Consider the following 19,905-nt stretch of genomic DNA (forward strand, 5'->3'; position numbering starts at 1 on the left):
TGAGGTCTGCAGGCTGTTGGCTTTATGCCCACATAGGTTGTGGGCATCTTTGTCAGGCTGGGGTTTGGGGTCTTTCCTCCTCAGGCCCACTGCACCACCATTCCTCCTGAGAACACGTCTTACTGTTTTCTCAGTCTGTCGCACCCGGTCTCCCTTCTTCCCCAGCCTGGGGGAGGTAGGTCTCCTCACTCTCCTTTAGGATCCTTAAAGCCTTTGCCTCTTGCCTCTTCCAGCTTTGTCCATCTAGTGGGCTTAGGCTTTTGTAGATGACAGAGAGAACCTTTGAGTGTGGCCTACTTGTGCATTCAGTCCTACAGAAATATTTGAAGCAAGAACCAGCACATGCATGTGCGTGCACACACACACACACACATGCATGCAAGGCTTCCTTTACCAGTGGGGTTGGGTGGGTGGAGGTGGGAGAAAGGTGATTTCAGTGCCTCATCTCCCTTCTTCCTGTACTGCTGTACCGTGGAGAAGTATAGCCGTGGGCCTCGGAGTCTTCCCACCGGTTTTGGATATGACTGTGTGCTCTGCCATGACCTCAGGTGGAGAACACAGCCTTTCTGGGACTTGATTCCTACTGAAATGCACCTCCTGTGGCTTTTGCTCATTAATTCCACTTTGCCCCTGGGACCATGTAGGCTGTCCTGTCCCTTCCTGCACTTCTTGAAGTCTAAGCAATGCTGGTCCCTTTGGCTGCTCCTCTTGGGACATGTTCTAATTTCCTTCCTTCAGTTCTCTAAGTGGCTTTCTCTGAACTGCCCGGGAAGCTCCATCATGGTCCAGCACAGAGACCGCCGGGAGCTAAGCCGTCACCCTTTCTGTTTCTGCAGAGCTCTTCCCTGCAGCTCCTGACTCCGCCTCCATGATCACATAAAAACAGTCATCCTTTGTCTCTGTAAAACTGAGATGCGAGGTATAATGGGTTCTGCTCTTTCCTGCAGACTGGAGCATTCTCCCTGGAAGTAAAGGCAGATCTCATCCCCAGACTCCTATCCTGTGCCAGGCATGGTGCTCAGACCCACACGCTTTGAGTTCTTCTAGCCATTTTGTCAAGTTGGTATTTGCTGTTGTCTCCACTCTGAAGACAGAGAATTGAGACAGGGAGAGGCAGTAGCAATTGGCTTAGGTACCCAGAAAATGGCAGCCGTGATTCAAACCCAGGACCGTCCAACCCCAAAGCCGATGTTTCCCATGACTGCAATACGTTGGCCTCTCCGTTTTTCCTGTCCTGGTCTGTTTGTTCATTTTCTGTCATTTAACCAAAAGGTATCGAGTACCTACCATGTTCCAGGCTCGCATTACCCACTGAAGCTACGCGCTATGCTACCCTTGAGGAAAATCAAGTTCACTGTGGAGTGGGATGTACAAAAAGTTGATTGTTGTTATTACTAGAAAATGTTCTTAAAGCATACAAACTCTGAGAAAACTAGACTAGATTCTCCAGCTGCGCGTGATTTCTTCCTTCTCTGCCAGTGGTAAGATGAAGACTCTTTTGCCACAAATACCCAAATGCCCTTTTTGGGATAGTGCTCCAGATTTAAGCCGTAGGGTTGTGTATGTGTGTTTATGGACGTACAGCAGGAATAGTCTCTTGCCTGTTTCCTCCTGGAATGTAGCCCCTCTGGGAGTGCCATGTAATTGTCAGCATTACGCTCCAGTCTGTGCAAGGGGGAGGCAGAAACCGGGCATGTCTAGGGGTGAGTGGTTTGTGCCCGCGTGGGAAACACCACCACTTGTTTGCTTGGGTTCCAAGTGTAACCCTCATCTCCCACCTCTCCTGATGGCCACAGAGTTACAGTGACAAAGAGCAAGGCTTTGGGAATGAACCCAATCTGGGCTCTGTTCCCAAGCTGGCTGCTTTCTTGCTCTGTGACCTTGGCAAGTCACTGTACCTTTCTGAATTTGTGCCTTTTCATCTGCAAAGTGGATTTAATGAAAGCACTCACCCATCCCTCTTTCCTTTTCCTTGGGATACATCCTCTAAGGACTCTTCAAGAGAGAGTTTCCAGGTAATAAGTGTCGCTAGTCCCTGCACAGGGTATTTTGTGCATGCATGTCCTTGTGTGAGAGTTCAGTGGGATGCATGTGCGTCAGGAGCACAGTGTAGACTCACATTGTGACGGCTCGTCTTCCAGTTGCTTAAACAATTATGATCATTGTTATTGCTAGTGTCTCGTTCATTCTGGAAGGTCAGCCAGGAAAGCCCACAGTAGCATGCTCCTGAGAAGAAGGTAGCCCCCTCCAGGTGCCCTCCCTCCTTCCCAGCCTGACTGTCCCTGCTTCTCCTTCCTTTTGGAGGAAGCTGTGAGGTTCAGCCTGAGGATTACAGTGTCATTTCTGCTGCCCTCTTTGTGATTCACAGCAGGTAAGGACTAAGAAGATGACTGCATTTCTCATGATAGGGACCTTTTGTTCATTGGAAAAACAGCCCCAAGAGGAGGCTGTGATTGAGACAGCATGTCTACTCCCTTAGCAGGATTTGGGAGGTGGTCTGAGCCGGGGAAGGTTGGCAGTGGTGTTGGCTCTGGCTGTGGACCCATCCTCCCCCGCTCCCTTTCGGAGGCTGAATTGCTCGGCCCACCATATCAGCCTAGCACACACCTTTTCCTCGGGTCTTGGACACCTTCCCAGATGAAACATCTGTCCTGTCACATTCTACTTCAGGGGTCCCCTCTGACCAGGGAGACAGTGTTGACAACTCTATTTATTCGTCCATCAGGGAAGTAATCTTTCCCTCCGTGAAACATCTGTAGACAATCCCATCAGCCAGTTTGGCCTCTGCAGCAGCTCAAGAGGCAAACTCCGAGTGCCAGATCGGCAGCAGCACACACACATGGAGAGGCGGCTGGGCCGGCGGTGGGCTGATTACGAGTGAGGCTCCAGACTTTAGCAGTCTTGTCAAGTGTATTGAGGCAGAGGACAGTGAGCACGTCAGCGAGAAAATTTCATTAGCTTTCCTGGCCCGTGGAGAGGGAGTGAATGGAGAAGCTGTTTGAAATTCACGTCTGTGAGCACCAAGTGTCTCGGAGGATAGGCCGCCATTTTGGGGGGCGGCCAAGTGACCCAGCCGGCCTCCCTCGGCTGGAGTTCGCCTCTTTAGAGTGGTGTTTAGATTCAGGTTTGCATCTGGTCTCATCCAGAGGCTTCAGCTCCTCCCATGTTCTCTTTGGAGAATTCTCATTGGAAAATCTTTGTTTCGTCTCTTCCTGCAGTTGAGCCACACTGAGCAGTCTAGGGAGAAGGTGAATTCTTGGTAGCGTGTTCACCTTTTAGGTTCTACAAAGGGGCCATTTATGCATTTCAGAGCCCTGTGAAGGCTGCCCAGAGCTGGAAAGCCTTCTCTGAGATGACTTTTTAAAAACATCTTAATTGATTTTTGGTATAGCAATCTTTGATGCTTATTACAGCAAACACTAAAGATACAGAAAAGTAAAAAGTAATGGGAAATAGGCAGTGCTTGCACAAGCGAAAAACAGTAATTAAACTTTCCTCCCATTCTTTTTTCTAGTCAATGGGTTTTATCCATTAGTTTGTTTCTGGTAAAACTTGATCATCAAGTGATGCCTATCTTATAAATAAAGATTTGTATTGGGTTCTCTTCAGTTAATTTTTATAAATAAGTATCTTTGTGATACTATAACTCTTTGTAGATACAAAGTTTATAGACTGTCATAATATAGTATGCAGAAGATTAACTTGAAATGGATCATAGATCTAAATATGAGTTAAGAATATAAAACTTCTGATAGAAAGCAGGAGTAGTAACCTTGGGTTTGACAGAGATTTCTTAATTAGGGCACAGAAACATCATGAACTATAAAAGGAAGAGATAATAATAATAAAAAATAAAAACAAATTGGATTTCATCAAAACAGATCTTCAGAACACATGGTAAGAAAAGGATAAGCCATACTAAGGGAAGATATTTATGAAACACAGGTCTGAAAAAAGGTTTGTATCTGGATTATGCAATGAAAATATCTGTCCCTACAAACACTCACTCATGAATATTCATAGCAGTTTTACTCGTGATAGCCAATAGCTAGAAGCAACCTCAAATGTCCATCAGCAGGTGAAGGGTTAAACAAATTGTGGTACATCCATACAGTGGATTACTACTCAGCAATAAAAAGAGATAGGCTATTGATGCATTCAGTAGCATGGATAAGTTCGCTAATAACTCTGCTGAGTGAAAGGACATCGTCCAGAAAAGAGTATATATGCTCTGAGTTCTATTTACCTGAAATCCTAGAGAACACAGGCTAATCTGTGGTAGCAGAACGCAGAGCATTGGTTGTCTGGGAGAACAGGTCAGTGCGGTGTCTGAGCAGTCTTTAAAGCTAGATAATGCAGAATGGATCTGTCGGGAAATAGTGACACTCTGGGTTTCAATGCCAAAAATGCCACCCGCAAAAGAACTCTTTGGGGGAAGAAGAGTTTTTAAGGCAACAATGTATCATTCTGTCTGACTTAGATTTTGGAAATGCTGTTTTAGGCTTTCTTAAAGAAAATGCCCTCTCAGGAAACAGGGGTGGACAGAAAGCCATACAACCCACAGAGGGCTCTGCTCATAAGGATTCTCTGCCCATCAAAATGGCTGGTTCTGATTTATTGCTCTGGGTGGGCGGGAGCTAAGGGTGGGATTCTCCCTACAGAGCAATGAACATTGATTTTACCTCTCTGTTGCCATTGATTTTCATTTGGAGAATGGAAAATTGAAGCATTTGTTTTAAGCCTTGCAGACAAGCAACATTCTCAAATTCTGCAAGTGCAATGTGAGCGGGAGGAAAGGGTGTCAGGATGGGACTTAGAACATCTGAGCGTACCCTTGGAAGCCTTCTGGGAGCAGTGGGAACTAATCTGTTTTTAAATAAGGAGCCGGCGGCCAGTCTTCCCAGTGGGGCTAGGCCTCTCTAACGTAATGGCCCTTTATCTCCGCTTCCTAATTATCTGGAATAACAACGAATTCTCTGCACTGGCCAAGAATTCAGATTGAGTCCAGGCTCGTGGTGCTGTAGACCAATCTGAGAGCTTTCTGTCTTTTATGTGAACTTGGAAAAAAAGAATCAAAGTGTTTCAGGTCAGAGAGAAGTACATGACAGAATGTGCCTCAAATACCAAACTCTCAGAGGATATTTGAAAGGATGATGGTTATTTCATCTCAGTTTTGTTTTACAACAAAGCACTGCCTCCTGCTACAGGGGCTTTGAACGGGTTGATTATACATATACATATCTGGCTCGGTTTGGAAGACACACGACCACGTGCAAAGTGGGTGATTTCTCGGCGTCTGCATGGCGACCTCATACTTTCTCCAACTCCAGGCCTTGCCCGTGACCAAAGTGTGATGGTGCTTGCATTCCTTGTTTATGTTTCCATCTTGATAACGCTCACATTTCTTCTCCCGAAGGCCCAAGCATTGCCTTGTGTTCTGTTTTAACCTCATGGGATCTTCCCTTTCCCTGCTCTGGGCCCAGGTAGAGTGCTGATGAGAGCTTGGCACTATTTATAGGCCGTTGGTGGAAATTATGGAGCTGAGCTTTGGGTTTGAGCCCACTTCTAAATCAGCCACCTTATTAAACGGGAAAACCGTCACTGGGATCTCTTGATTTGTGGTCACTGAGGCAAACAAAGGGAGAGTGGTTGATTCAAGAGATGCCATTTCTCGACCACCTACCATGATAGGCACACTTGGCAGAACAGATCTTGCTGAATTCTCACAGCAGTCGGATGGGTCTGCATTATGACCCGCATTGTATGGATGGGATTATTGACGTCCTGTCAGTAACTCCTTTCCTGGCCAAGGGCCTGCAAGGGATGGATTTGAACCAGAATGAAGGAACACCACAGGGACCCCTCTGCTGCAGGAGTCACAGGTATGAGCTCTCGCTCTCTAGTTTGCCTTTTCCATCAGAACTGAAGCCCACCTGTCACCCAGCCAACCTGCTGACCTACTCCTGGCCCTAGGGGTCCTATGCTTGAGCTGGTGCCCTTCTGACCTAACTTGTGTCACCAGTAGAGCCATCAGTGGGGGCATGGCAGACACCCATTTCTGCCTTTTCTATGCCCACAATGGTCATTCTGGGTTCATTTTTCCCTTCACTGGTTTATCCAAAGGTCGTCATTGAAACCACATCACTTAAACATAAGAGATACTTATTTACTTTCAACTGAAGCCTTTTTTTCCTCCCCTCCCCCCGCCCCCCCGCCCATGGAAGTATTGTATGCCTCTGCCTGGAAGGACCTAGCTGCTCCTGGAGACTTCAGTGAGCAAGATTTCATAATTCAAGCAAGCCAGTTACCTTCTCTGTTCCTTTGTTTTTCTCTCTGAAATTGAGAGTATTGATTACACGAGCTTGACAAGAGCAGCAGAGAGTAAAAAGCAATTCATAATGGAGATATGAGTAATTGCGTAGAATTTTTAGTCCCTTGGAACAAAGGGGACGGAGTGAGAGGCAGAAATTACTTGGTGAGGTGGATTCACTCGGTGAGTTTTAGGAACACATTAAAATCATGACTGTCAGTACATTTTCCCAAACCCAAATTTGCCCCCTGCCTTGTTCCCCCCACCCAACTTTTTTTTCTTTCTTTTTTTTTTTAACTTTATTGCCCGTGCCCCACAGGTTATACTCAAAGACGGAGGGCAAATGAGGGCGATTACTGAGTGAGTGCTCCCAGCAGTGTCTGATGGCATCTTGCCGGCTGGACAGTTGTTTCTGAGTGTGACTTTTAAGGACAGGAGCCTCTGCTCTACCTGAGCCCTTTCTGGCCCCTGCCACCCACAGCCACATGCTCATTTCTCCCTCCCAAGTTGTACTGCTCAAGATCTTCCAAAGAGGCTAGTTTGTGTTTCCCATTGACCCCAATGCATTGGATTGTTGTCTCTCTCTCTCTCTTTCTTTCTCTCTCTCTTTTTTGAGCCGTATTCTCTCTATAGGAGATTGGCAAGGTTTTATCATTGAATTCCCAAAATGTGCATGTGCCCAGATACAAAGTTGCTGGAAAGCTAGGAAACCGAGTGTGTATAGAGCTGGTCCGGGCATGGACGTTCACGCCGCCCTCTCGACTCCTCCCTCTGTGTCTCTCAGAGATCCCACGTGCGCTAGGCTGCTCTGAGGTTCTCCCCAGGATGACGGGCTGCGGTTGCTGTGTTGATTGCTGTTCTTGCCTGTTAAGAAATGGACAGAGAGGCATGTTTCATGCATCAGATTTAAGTGGATTTAGAAAGCGGAGGTTGAGGTGGGTGTGCAGGTTTTGAAGAGGTAATCACTAGATGTGATTTCCACAGGGGCTCAGGGCGTGTTGGGAAGCACACAGGTGTGAAGCATTACATTGGCACGTTCATCCCTAAATACTAGGAAACAGACAAGCTCCAACCCCCTCAACCCCACGACTCACTGAAGATGTTCCATTGCCCACACATTCTGGGGGCCCTTTATGGTATCTAGAAAGAGGAGTATCCAGGTATCCCAGGGTGGGGAGAGGGTTAGGGAACAAAGCCTCTGTGGCCCCTCACAGAACACATCATCCTCTTTTACAAAAGGGGTCAGACTGAATTTTCCCACTTAGACTAACTTCTGCTTTAATTTTCTGCTTTAATTTCCTTTGCCTCTGTTATTAATAAATCTGCTGTGGCCTGCTTGCTTTTCTGCCAAAACTCATGATTCCAACTTGTAGGTTTTCAGTTTAGACATTTTTATATCAAATTAATTCAACCCATGAACCATGAAAGGCATTCTTGATGGGTATCAGACACCCCAGTAGGGCCCATCTGGGGGCACTGACCATGCAGGTTATGGGGCCAGGAAATGGACTCAGGATGATTTAGATGGGTATCTGAGGCTATCTTTAGAAGTACTTTTGTTTTAAATACAATGTTCTCAGGCTAATGTCCTATCTTTAATGTTTCTCATGGAGAGGGTAGGCAGAGGGCGAGGCCCTCCATGCACAGAGGGACAGGAGAGATGAAGGTTAATTAGTTGGGGGACTTTGCCACCTTTCCAAGGCATTCTTAAATGATGTTTTTAATGGGCTCACACTGAAATGGATGCAGGTCTGTAACAGAGCTGGGAAAGGTCCTCTTTCCAGCCCGCCTGCCTGTCCGTGATCTCACCACAGCTGGACGTGCTGGTGTGTCCTGCTTTCCACTGAACTGGGAGTGTTGCTTTCCATCACCTAGTGGGAAAGAGGAAGCCCCGCCTCCAACCTCCACTGGCAATCAGTAATTCCCAGGTAGAGGGCAAGATAGCAGGGCTCAGGTCCATCCTGGAATTTGAGCCTTCGTCTGCAGATGCCAGGGAAGGCCACCCATGAATACAGTGATGCTGATAAAGGGCTTGAGGACTCGAATCTCTCCTGTCATCATTTTGGCAGGACGAGCCTCGGGAAACAGCTCACGTACACCGGTGATGGTGGGTGAAAGGTCCTTAATTCAGAACCCACTAAGTTGGAGTCTGTGATAATTTCTTGATTTAGCAAATATTTATGGTGCCTTCTATTTGCCAGACCCTGCTGCGTGTTTGGAATTCTGCGATGAAGGGGCATGATCTCGCCTTATGGAGAGCAAAGTCTACAGGAGAAAGGAGATAAAAAGGAAATTAAGTATCTAATAAACTGTCATAAGCACTAGGTAGGGTACGGGCGGGGTGTCCTAACAGAATCCCTTTAGTTGGTTGAACGCAGGCATGCTGGGGAGGTGAAAGGTGCCAGCTGGGCAAAGAGTAGGGACAAGTGTTCGGTGTGTGTTCACGTGACGCTCCTGCACATCTCATTGGAGCTTGTGGCCTAGGCGAGGCGATGGGAGACAAAGATTGTATATAGTGAAAGCTAGAAAATTTAAAAAAAAAAAACAACAACAAAACAAAACATGGAATAGAGTTAAGGTTCCAAGATGCGGGCAACCATTTCTAGCTGCTGTTAGATTGAGACAAGGGTGGGAGGTAGTGAAGGGGCAGCACTCCCTAGTATTTCTAGTGCTATAAGAGCACATGAGCACAGTGTGTCTCACGCACGTTGAGACTTGCTTAGCAGAGATGGGAGGGCAGGGGGGCAGGGCAAGTTTGCCCCGAAGCCCATCTACTATCCAAGGGCCACTCTGCCCTCAAGACACTTGCCTACACAAAATCTCCATTTCCTTATTAAGTACTGACTTGCACCCTAGCCTGGGGCATTGTGATAAGATAGCAGTAGGCATAGTGCTGGCACATAGTAGATGCTCAACAAAGGTGAGTCTCCCATCCGAGTCTCTAGTTCCTCAGTGAACATCTAAGTGGAGGAATAAACCTTGCAGACTTTGCAGAGTCGCTCGGGCCTACGCGAGGTCACACATGCAAAGGCCCTATTATTTGTAACATTCCAAATGGTATCAGTTGTCATGATTGGTGAGTTCCTTACTGGCAGAGCGCCCTTGCTCCTCATTAGCTCGTTCTCCTACCTGCACCACCCACACTCCCTCTGGGGCATAGGCTCAGGTCTTGGTATGTGTTCGGGACGTATTGAACGAATGAATGTGTCCTTTAAGTCTAGAAAGAGGCTGGAGATGCATAGTCAGGCTGGTGTCTTTAATTAGAAGTTCTGAGAGGTCAGCGAGTGAGTCACAAAGTGGTGCTCCAGGTCACGTCAGGGCTGTTCATAGGAGGGCGGGGTGTATCCCGTTTCCCCTTATAGAGCCTACCATCCTCTTGACTGTCCAGGAAAATGCTCAGATGGTGCCTGTGAATTCCCACAGGGAAGCCAGAGGCAGCGTGTGTGAAAGTGGTCTTGTTATTATGGGGAAGGGGCAAATGTACTCCAGACTCCATCCTCACCGGGTGGCCTGCTCCCGTGGCTCCCTGCCTCTTTGCCGGCCTTCGCTCTCAGCTGAAGGGCCCATGCCCCATGGGCCACAGGCTTGGCCTTGGAGGGGATAAAGGGTCATCTGTCTTACAGACCCTTCGATTCTCTCAGAGCTGGAGGTCTGTACTTCAGAGGTGCTGCAGAAGGGCCTTTGAATCTGCCTGCAGAAAGGAGGGGACATCTGCTGGGCAACCGGTCTGGCAGCCTTGAGCAGGGCCTACCTAGGTTGGCACTTCTCTCCCGCAGCTCCCCTGAGAGCAACCGGCCTCAGTTCATCCTCCTCCTTCATTCAGGAGTCTTGCACGCTCCAGAATCTCTTCTCTGTGAAGTCTGACTCCTCTCTCTTTTGACCCATGGGACTGGCCCTTCCGGGCTGCTTGTCGCCCATGATGCCTGCACAGCCAGGAGGAAGCCCAGCAAGACAGCAGGCATTGTTCTTTTGGGTCCTTCTCTGACCTGGAGAGAGGCCTGGTGCACAGAGGCTGGGCGATGAGCATCCTACTGCCGGGAGAGCCTTGGGCCTCCAGTGTGAACTCACAGTGCCCCTGCCAACCGACTGCAGCACAATGGGGTGACATTTGATTTCCTGCTAATCTACTCACTCTCCAACTTCACCAGTTCTCCCTGTGCCATATTTTCATCTGGTATTATGGGCCCAAGTTGGATGGTTGCTGTTCATTACTCTGTTGATGACTGTAGACCTTTGGTGGCATGTCCAAACACTTGGCATCAGATTGATAGCTGGTAGATATGTGCAGAGGAGAGGGTTGGGGTAATGGAGTGATGGTCCTGGCAGGGTCCTGTTGAGAGGAGTATGAATTGGTACATTTCTGGTGGGTGTTTTGACCTCATTGACCCCGTGATTCCACTTTGGAAAATCTATTTCATAGAACTTGAGAGAGAGGCACATTAAGATTTGTGTACAAAAGTGTTCAGTGCACTTGACTATAATATCCTAGAAACGGAGACAACCTCCTCACTGTCCAGTCATAGAAGAATGTTTACGCCGGTCATCGTATGCTTTCTGGAAAACCCCCTTCCTCTAGGGTACCTCTGCCTGAACTCTTGTGATATTGGGCGCCTCCTTTCCCAGCCTTCTCAGGCAGATACCCTCACTGTGTGAAGTGTCTTCCTTACAGTGACTTGAATGGTTTTCCCATTGGTAACGTCTGTGTGTTGGTCCAGGTTCTGCTATGGAATAGCACTGGGACCCATGGATTTATTGTTCCCTGTGCGAGTGCATTCTGGAGCATCCCATCTGTCTGTAGAAAGGGCTGGGAACCTGACTGAGGATAGCTCAGAGTGACTGGTTGTGAAGAGCTGCAGGGCACATCCAAGGGACTTGGAACAGGGGACAGACGTGCTCAGAAGAAGGGGACGCGGTGTCTGAGGTAGCCTCAGGGGGAGGTGGCATGTGAGTGGCTGCTTGCACAAGGACGGTGGGGGGGATCGTGGCAGCAGAAGATAAGTGTTCGAGAAGACCCATGCCACGTATCCAGAACATTCCCTACCAGTGAAGGCCACAGAGCTTTGGCAAGGTTCTAACTTCTTTCCCGTGACACTGTGAAGCAAGCTTCCAGATCAGGGGCAAAGTGATGGTGCTGATGGGGCTCTTTCTGCCTCCCGCAGCGCTTTTGGGGCATGGGCGGCTGTGGACGGCGTGTGGATGATGATGCTCAGCTTCTCCAGTGCCGGGTGCCTGTCAGCTTCCTGTCTCCAGCCCTGTCCTCCAAACCGCAGTGTCCCTGACGTCATACTCTCTCCCCACTTCTGCTTCATTTCGCTCCCTTGTTCTTCCCAAGGTCGATCGTACCGGCTACCTCAAGACATGGTGTTTTGTTGCTGGTGACTAGGAAATAAGAGTGGGCATCCTTTCTCTCATACACACGCCCACAGTCATGAGTTGTCCTCCCAGGAATGCCAGCTTGTGTTCTCTAAGATCAGAGTAGAACCGATGGTGGTCTTGCATGTGCTTGCCCGCACCCTGGTCTGCACACCTGAGCTTACAGACAATAAGCTGGAAGCCCTGTTAGCAGAGCCTTTCATTGTTAGGGCCCCTCCTGCAAACAGTCAAGATCATGAATGCTCAAGGTGGGAAGCCATATGAAATTCTCAGCCTTGGGCTTGCTTGCTTATCATTTGATTTTTTTTTTCCCCAATTAGTGTTTCCATTGCTAACGATTTCCATTAAGATCTCAGAGCTGGAAAGGGACCTGTCTTTACTGGGCCAGCACACAAAGAAGAGCAGTAAAGCCAGACAGGAATGCCGAAGGTCAGTGGGTAATAGTCACAATTTCTTTGCTGCCCCCTTTTAGGAAGAAAAAGATTTTTAAAACTGAGTACTCCGCTCTCCACTGTCCTGCGGGAGTAAAGAAAGCTCAGCTGCTCACTTGTATTTCCCTAATAGCTTGCCATGACACTGCTGTCTTGGCGTTTTCCTTCAATAAGCAGAATCTTAGTTGGGCCCTGTGTGGGTACATGTGTCGTCCACGCATGCGGACGCTGGACGTGTGTAAGTCCCCGTGGCCAGGTTCCTGCATGGACCTGAACTCTGCCTCTGCCTCTGCCTCTCGGAGCTCCTTGGCGCCTCTGGCCCAGCTCTGTCACTCTCTTAATGGGAGAGGACTGCATCCTGGAGTCTCCAACCCCTCAGTGGAATTTACATAATCACATCAGCCTGCTAATCTTCCTGATCTGATCCTGAAACGGGGTCTTGGCTCAAAGTAGGTTTGATGAGGATCCTGAACCAATATTCGCTTTCAAGTATAAGGAAATGTTGATATCAAGTAATGTCTAGAAATGTGAGATAGATAAGAGATCTGTGTCATCTGGCAGGTTCTTTGTCTTCCTGCTTTTTGTGCGCTTTCGGCCACACACATGGCTTCTGATGCTCGGAAAGCAGGAACGGCTGGGTGTGGTGGGGGGGCGGTTCTGAAGTGGACAGCACATTGCTTCTGGGTAGGGATGTTCTTGGATAAGGTAGCAGTCTGTGAGAATCTTCAACGTCTCAAGAGTTAAGGTAACACCTACCTCACATCTGTGTTGATGTTCAGAGTGATTAAATGTGACCCTTACCCTTTAGTAAGAGGGGTGACATGTGATATGTATTAGAGAAGTCTGTCAGTTATGATGTTAGCATCATCTTTGAATTCTTTGCCCAATTTAAGCATGTAGCAGGTACTTACTGTTTATTGAAAAAGTACAGATTGTGTTTAGAATCGTAGCCGTGTTTAGAAGATTTATACCTTCAGTTTTGATAGCTTTTCTTGAATGAATGCTCAATATAACTTGAAAATTTTGTTTGGATACACTGATCTGACCCCTGAGGCTCCCCTGAAACCTTTGAGTCCTGGTCACGTTTATCTAGGTGAACTAAGTCCCTTTTTTCCCCAGCAGAGAGAGACAGAAGAGCACAAGCAGGGGGCTCCGGCAGGCAGAGGGGGATGTAGGCTCCCTGCTCGGAGCCGAATGTGGGACTCGATCCCAGGACCCTAGGATCATGAGCTGAGCCGAAGGTAGATGTTTAACTGCCTGAGCGCCCCAGGCACCCTTAAACCACCCCAGCTTCTTAAAACCTGACTGGAGGCATGGGGGACTGGTAGTCAGGTATGGACTTGGCAACCTGTAGTTCTTTAAAAAATTGTGAAAATCATTCCTTTTTTTTGTTTGTTTGTTTTAAGAGTTGAGACCAGCAGCACAGGGTTGTCAGAGAGTTAGGCAATAGTCATGTAGAGTCACCAGGCAGAGGTTCCCTTTCTCAGACCCTCAGACCTCCCTTGAGTTGATTTACATGGTCACAGAGTGTTTTTGGAAACTCTCACCTGGCTTTTGACCCTGCTCATCTAGGAGTAGAGTCATCCCCACCCGCCTCGACCAGAACACAGCTCAGGGGACAGGCAGGTCATGGAGCCTCGGAGTAACCTTCACCCACATCTTAGAAAGATGTTCTTGCTTTTGGAATTGCTTGTGTACCAGGCACATAATTTTCTGGTGGCCCTGATTCTACTCTAAAACTGTAAAAATCACGCTTTTCCCGGGGGATTGAAAGCGCTTCACAAGCCCTGTCAATGATGCTCTGGAATCATGCCTGTGAACTGATGGCTCTCTCCTTATTTCCGTGGGTTGCATATCTCCTGAGGTGTTTGCGCTGTGACTTGAAATATGTCCCGAGCTTCACCGACCTTACTTGGGTCAACTCCGATGGGGGGAAACCACAGAGAGGGGCTAGCTTTCCTGGGGTGCACAGGCCAGCTTGAATCAGTGAATCAGGGGGCAAATGGGACCCATACTGGGAGCGTGGTCCTTCCCAGCTTCACAGGTCTATTCTGGTCCCGAAGTCTCCCCACCTCACTCCCCAACACAGCTTCCCATGTTCCACCATGCCTCTTCTCCCTCTCGGGGATGTTGGGAGGAGTAAATGAGACACATTACCGTATAAAGGGCTTAAACAATGCCCGGAACCGGAGAGCTTAAAACATGTTAGTTCCTCTTGGTGGTAGTAATAATAATAGCATCAGGATAAGAGTAAGTCCTCCCTAAATGCCTGGCTCCTGTTACTGTGCATTTGCCCTTTTAAATTTCAAACATCTGTACACAGCACGTCTTTGTACCACGTGGGTGCCCAGTAGCACTCAGGACACCCCCAGGCACACCCTGGTGACTCCAGGCATACTGAGACCTCTTCCTCTTTTCCTCTAATGGACATCTGTTCATTAGGAAGACGGGGCGCTCTTGGGACAGGATCTTCCATCTCTAATCTTCTTCCTTTGGAAGAGGATGGAGACTGTTGAGCCCACAGATACCACGATGGAGAGTGTCTGACATGAGAGCTTGTCTCTGTCATCAAAGCAGCTTTTGTAAATGACACAGGCCATTATGCTCTCCCTGTGTAATTTTATGACTTTGTATAACAACTTGAATAACCCTAACAACGGAGGAATTATAGCACCATTTTACATGACAGATTATTTCAGTGGTTAACATGTTTTTCATTTCAATTAACATTCATTATTTTGTCCCTGGTTCAAAATAGCCACCACGTTAGCTCTCTGAGTATCTTCCATCCTTGTTTTAGAAGCAATTAGTTCGGATTTTGCCAACAAATTCAGTGTTGTTTTTGGATGGGCAGCTTGATGTTAACAAGGGAGTACAAGGCTTGTGATGCTGGCTGCCAGCAGCCAAACACCGGGATTGCTGGAAAGGGGCCCTTCTTGGGTGGGTCCTTCATGGCTCTGAGCTCACAGGTCTCCTTTAGAAAGCTGATGAGAGAAACAGACACAGGACGGAAGAAAAGGTCCTGGGATGGTGACCGGCTTTTCCATAAGTCTCAGTCTCTCCCTTCTGTAAAATGGGTAATGACAGTAACCACTGTCAGAGAGTCGTGGGGTAGGAGGAGTCAGGGAGATGTGTTCAGGGCCCTTAGACAGGCAGGTGGCTGTCCCATAAAACCACTGAGGCTTGCTGGCTACTGTCACTTACTCTCTGGCTACTGTCACTTACTCTCTGGACTTGCTTTACTCTTTGACCCACAGTTCACACAGAGTAGAGCAGTTTTGTCTTAAGTTATGCATACCTGGTAGAATACCAGGGCTTTAGACAGTGAAGGGCCTTTCTTCAATAACAAAAAGAAAAAAAGTTAACAAGGCTACATAGGCCCTAAGCAGCCCCCGCCTCCAGTATAGCCTTAAATTGTTTTTGGACACTTAAAAAGTTTTTAAACATTGTTGAATTTCATCATGTGGGTGGATGTCAGGAAATGTATACCTGCCCATCTCTCACCAAAAAATATTCTTCCGTAAGAATGTCCTGCACCAGTTTTGCCGTAGGCCTTGGTTCTGGTCCTCCTTTGGCCATGGCCAAGTGAAATGCTGGACCACAACTGATCTCATCAATGACCTCGTTGGTGTCAACCGTGGGGAACTGGCAGGAGAGAGGACTTGCCCTGAGGAGTGAGGGTTGGGATAACCGAGTGAGGAGTGGCAGGCCCCCATGGGTAGCAGGAGCGAGTCATTCCTGGTGTGTGAACTTGAAGGGTAAGGTTGACATGTCTGGGAACTAGGACTGGAATGTGTTAGAAAGAGTGGTCACAGTCTGGTCAGTCTTGGTTGTCACTGCTGTCCTCTTGGAAGAGTGTGAGTTGCTCTTGTAAATAATACACCTAGGATATGTTTCTTTACATACTATGCTGAGGAGAAATCCTCTGAGTGGTGTTCCAAAGAATCGTTTCAGAACAAAGTAAATCTTGAAATTGAGACTGTCGACATGCTATTCTGTGCTGTGCTGTTCCCTTGCCAGAAGATCCAAAGGTCCTATCATTTGAGTACGACCCAATTGTGTTTGCCGATAATTTCCATTGTTTGAATTTTCACTTCAGGGTATATTTCTTTGTAATTAATACTAAACTTAATATTTCCTGTATTTAAAAAAAGCATGTGAGTGCTGTGAAGAATGTAGAAAACCTTACTATTTTAGCAATTCTTGAGGATTCCTGAGAATTCTGATTTCTAATTCCTAAATCCTTAAAATTGATATCTGCTGGGAATTTGGAACCACCCCATCTGAGGTCCTTATCCAGCTTGGGAAGCAGTCTGACCTCTGGACTAGGAGGAACCTTCAGCCCTGAGGAGCAGAGCAAGAGTTGCCTCCACCCACTTCTCAGTTGTCTTTAGAAGAAAAAAAAAAATTTTTTTAAGAGAGAATGCTGTCTACATCTTTTTTTAAATTTTTATTTTATTTTTTCAGTGTTCCAAGATTCATTGTTTATGCACCACACCCAGTGCTCCATGCAATCCATGCCCTCCTTAATACCCACCACCAAGCCCTCCCAACCCCCCACTTCCTCCCCTCCAAAATCCTCAGTTTGTTTCTCAGAGTCCACATTCTTTCATGGTTCATCTCCTTCTCTGATTTCCCCCAACTCACTCCTCCTCTCCTTCACCCAATGTCTTCCATGTTATTCCTTATGCTTTGCTAATCTTTTTTTTTTTTTTAAATCAAGTTTGACTTGGGATTTCTGAGTCTGTTGAATTCTTGGTGCTTAAAACCACACGATAGGTTTGTCTTCTTGTTAGTGCTGATAATTTCCAGAAATAAAAGGAGGAAGTTCTAGAGGTTCAGATTAATAAATTCACCTTTTTCAGTGAACAAACTCACGTGTTAAGGGTTGACCGTGTTTCCAAGTCCTAGGAGCATGAAAATGGTAAGACCCAGGGACTACCCTTGAGCTGTGCACAGTACACTGAGGACGGTAGACTCAAAAAGGACTGCTTTACACCGAGTGGATGTCACAGCTGCGTTGGAACCAGGGGTAATAATGGAACATTACTGGAACAAATGATGTCACCATCACTTCTCCTTAAGGTCAGGCTCACAGGTTCAGGAGAGACATCATGAAAGGCAGTTGACTTGAAGCTGGAATGAGGGTCGGACATCTTCCAGGCAGGCAGAAAGCGTACAGTCATGTAGGCTTGGTGTTGGCATGGCTCATATGAGAAACATGGAGGAGGCTCATAGGGCCAGCTGGAATTGGGTCAGTAGGACTGAGGGGTGGGAGAAAGTGGTGAGGGCAGAAAGGGGAGGCGTCCAGGATGGGTTCTAAGGCTTTTAGCCTGATTCTGCCCCCACATCTTATCAGAGTAATCATAGTCACTTAACTTTTGGTCAGGTCAAAGCAAGGTTCTCACTGGGAAACCAGTTGGCAGCCTGAATGGAAGTGATGGCAGGACCCTGGGGGTGGGGCATAGGCCTGTGGCCAGACTACCTGTTGGGGGGGCCTCAGGAAACTTCCTGGGGGAGGGGCATATTGAACTGGAGCTTATAGAATTTTGCCTTGGGAGGCAGAGAGAGATGGAGGGGGGAAGTGTGGGTAGGAAAGATGTGTCAGATAGAAGGAAAATCACATGGTGGTATGGGTGCACAGAGATAGCTGGTGGGCTCTGGGGAGCCGCAGGTGGTGGCTGGAGCAAAAACACTTGGTGGTGGTGGTCCATGTGCATGTGTGTGTGGTGTATGTGTGTGTGGGGTGGGGGTGGGAAGCAGACATCCTGTAAAGGTAGGCTCAGTCAATGTAATACCAAAACTAGGAATTCAGCCTGTGCCCCAGGAAGGCGGGGTAAAAGACGGAGGGAGGTTTTAATTATGGGAGTCATGTCATCAGATCTATACTTAAGAACCATCACTCTGCTTTGGAAACATTAATGCTGGGAATTTTGGTAATCTTAAAAAGAAAAAAAAAGATTAAGAATAAGCAGTTAAGCATAAGAGATAAAGAAATGCCTGTGACCTGCCAGTTGTCTGTGTGCTCTCCTTGCTGGGGTCCTTGTGGGCTAGGGTTTTCTTTGCGGGGTTTGTCATTAGGGTGGCAGGTTTGGTTGCCCCTAACACTGGGCAGGTCAGGGTGGAATTAGGGCTTCGTGGCTAGCTGAAAGGCTGGCAGGACCTGCTTCCCAATTAAATTACTCGTGTCATGCTGGGTGATGAATGCCTGTGATGTTGGGTATAGCATTTCCATCAAGACACCTTCATAGGATTTCATTCTTTGACTTAAGAAGTGAAATACCTTATAGTCCAAACACTTAGGCCCTTGCTTGACTGGGTTGGTTAAGTTTAAGGGTTTGGACTGGATTGCAGGGATTGAAATATACACATAGTAGCCAGGGAAGTTCTGCCTCCTTGAGTTCACACAAACTTGTCCATAACTTTATATAATTTGTACCCAGATGAAGACTGTAGTTTTGGGGGCTGTGCCCAGTAGAGTCCTATTAAGGTAAGGGGCATCTGAGTTTTCTCTGATATGACAGGTTGGCTTGTTTCACTGGAAACATGAATGTTTAGATTGGGTTAGCCTTCTTACCTCTAGTTCCCCAGGGACCCTCTAAGAGAGAGGTCAGACATGGTGGCTCCACAACCACCCAATGTTGGGTATGCTCACCTTGTTCCTTTGTAGGTGTGGAGCCAAAAGCAGTGTTTCAGAGGAGACTTACTTATAAAATTGAGCCCTGATGATGAAAATACAAATGCCAAAATAGGAATTAAAATGGTCCCCAAGCCGTGTCACCATTTCCAGGATAACTTCATTCTGACAAATGCATATGAGGTAGCTTTGCTGTATTTCTGTGTGACACTGGCCAAGTCACTTCCCGTCTGTGCCTCATTCCTCATTTATAAAAATAGAGTTGTTGGACTAGATTTGTTTTAAGGCATTTTCTTATTCTGACTGTCTGTGGTTTTATGATGAACTTCTGAGCGACCGCTGCAGTGGTCAGTCCAGAGAGACCCACCCACTCACCCCACAGTGGTCTAGGGAATCTCCATGGTGCACCCGGCCCACTAGCAAGCACCAGCCAGCCTCATCTCTTTGTGTCCCTGTGATGAACTCAGTTGTTTTTTTTTTTTTTTAAGATTTTATTTATTTGACAGACAGAGATCACAAATAGGCAGAGAGGCAGGCAGAAGGAGAGGAGGAAGTAGGCTCCCTGCTGAGCAGAGAGCCTGATGCGGGACTCGATCCCAGGACCCTGAGATCATGACCTGAACTGAAGGCAGAGGCTTTAACCCACTGAGCCACCCAAGTGCCCCTGAACTCAGTTTAAGTTCAGGTCCAGGAGTAGGGATGGCCGTGTCATTAACCAGTCGTTAATAGGTGATTCCATTTCTTCCTCAAAGCCATTGGCTTGGTGTTTACTTCTCCCTCCTCTCCCTTTGGTTCAGCTCCTCCTTTCCTCTGGGGCATCCTTGTACATGGTTATGTCTGCACAAAGCTACCCACTCTTTGGGCTTGATAGCCTCTTTCTGGGAATTCATAAAAAGAATTGCTTCAGCACTGGCCATGTGTACTGGGGACTGATTCAGGAGAGGGGTTGCCAGATGCCAGAGGTGCTCCCTGTATTTGTGGATTCATTATGAATGTCAGACAGTCTGCCGCGTGAATGATGATGAATGTACAGCGTTCTGCTGAGGGAATCCTGGACTCTCGGATCCACCCCATGCCAACAGCCTGCTCTGCCACTGCGTGGAGTCCCATCACCCATGCTCCTGTCTTCTTTAGTCCGGAACAGACCTTGAGGC

At 47.5% G+C, this 19,905-nt stretch overlaps 1 protein-coding gene across 1 annotated transcript in view; it reads left to right on the plus strand.

Moving 5' to 3' along the window:
- SPOCK1 (SPARC (osteonectin), cwcv and kazal like domains proteoglycan 1) overlaps window positions 1-19,905 on the plus strand; it is a 499,079-nt gene that overhangs the window by 349,461 nt on the left and 129,713 nt on the right. The gene's annotated exons all lie outside the window — the stretch shown is intronic.

This window comes from Mustela nivalis, assembly GCF_964662115.1.
Source record: "Mustela nivalis genome assembly, chromosome: 3".
Lineage (NCBI taxonomy): Eukaryota > Metazoa > Chordata > Mammalia > Carnivora > Mustelidae > Mustela > Mustela nivalis.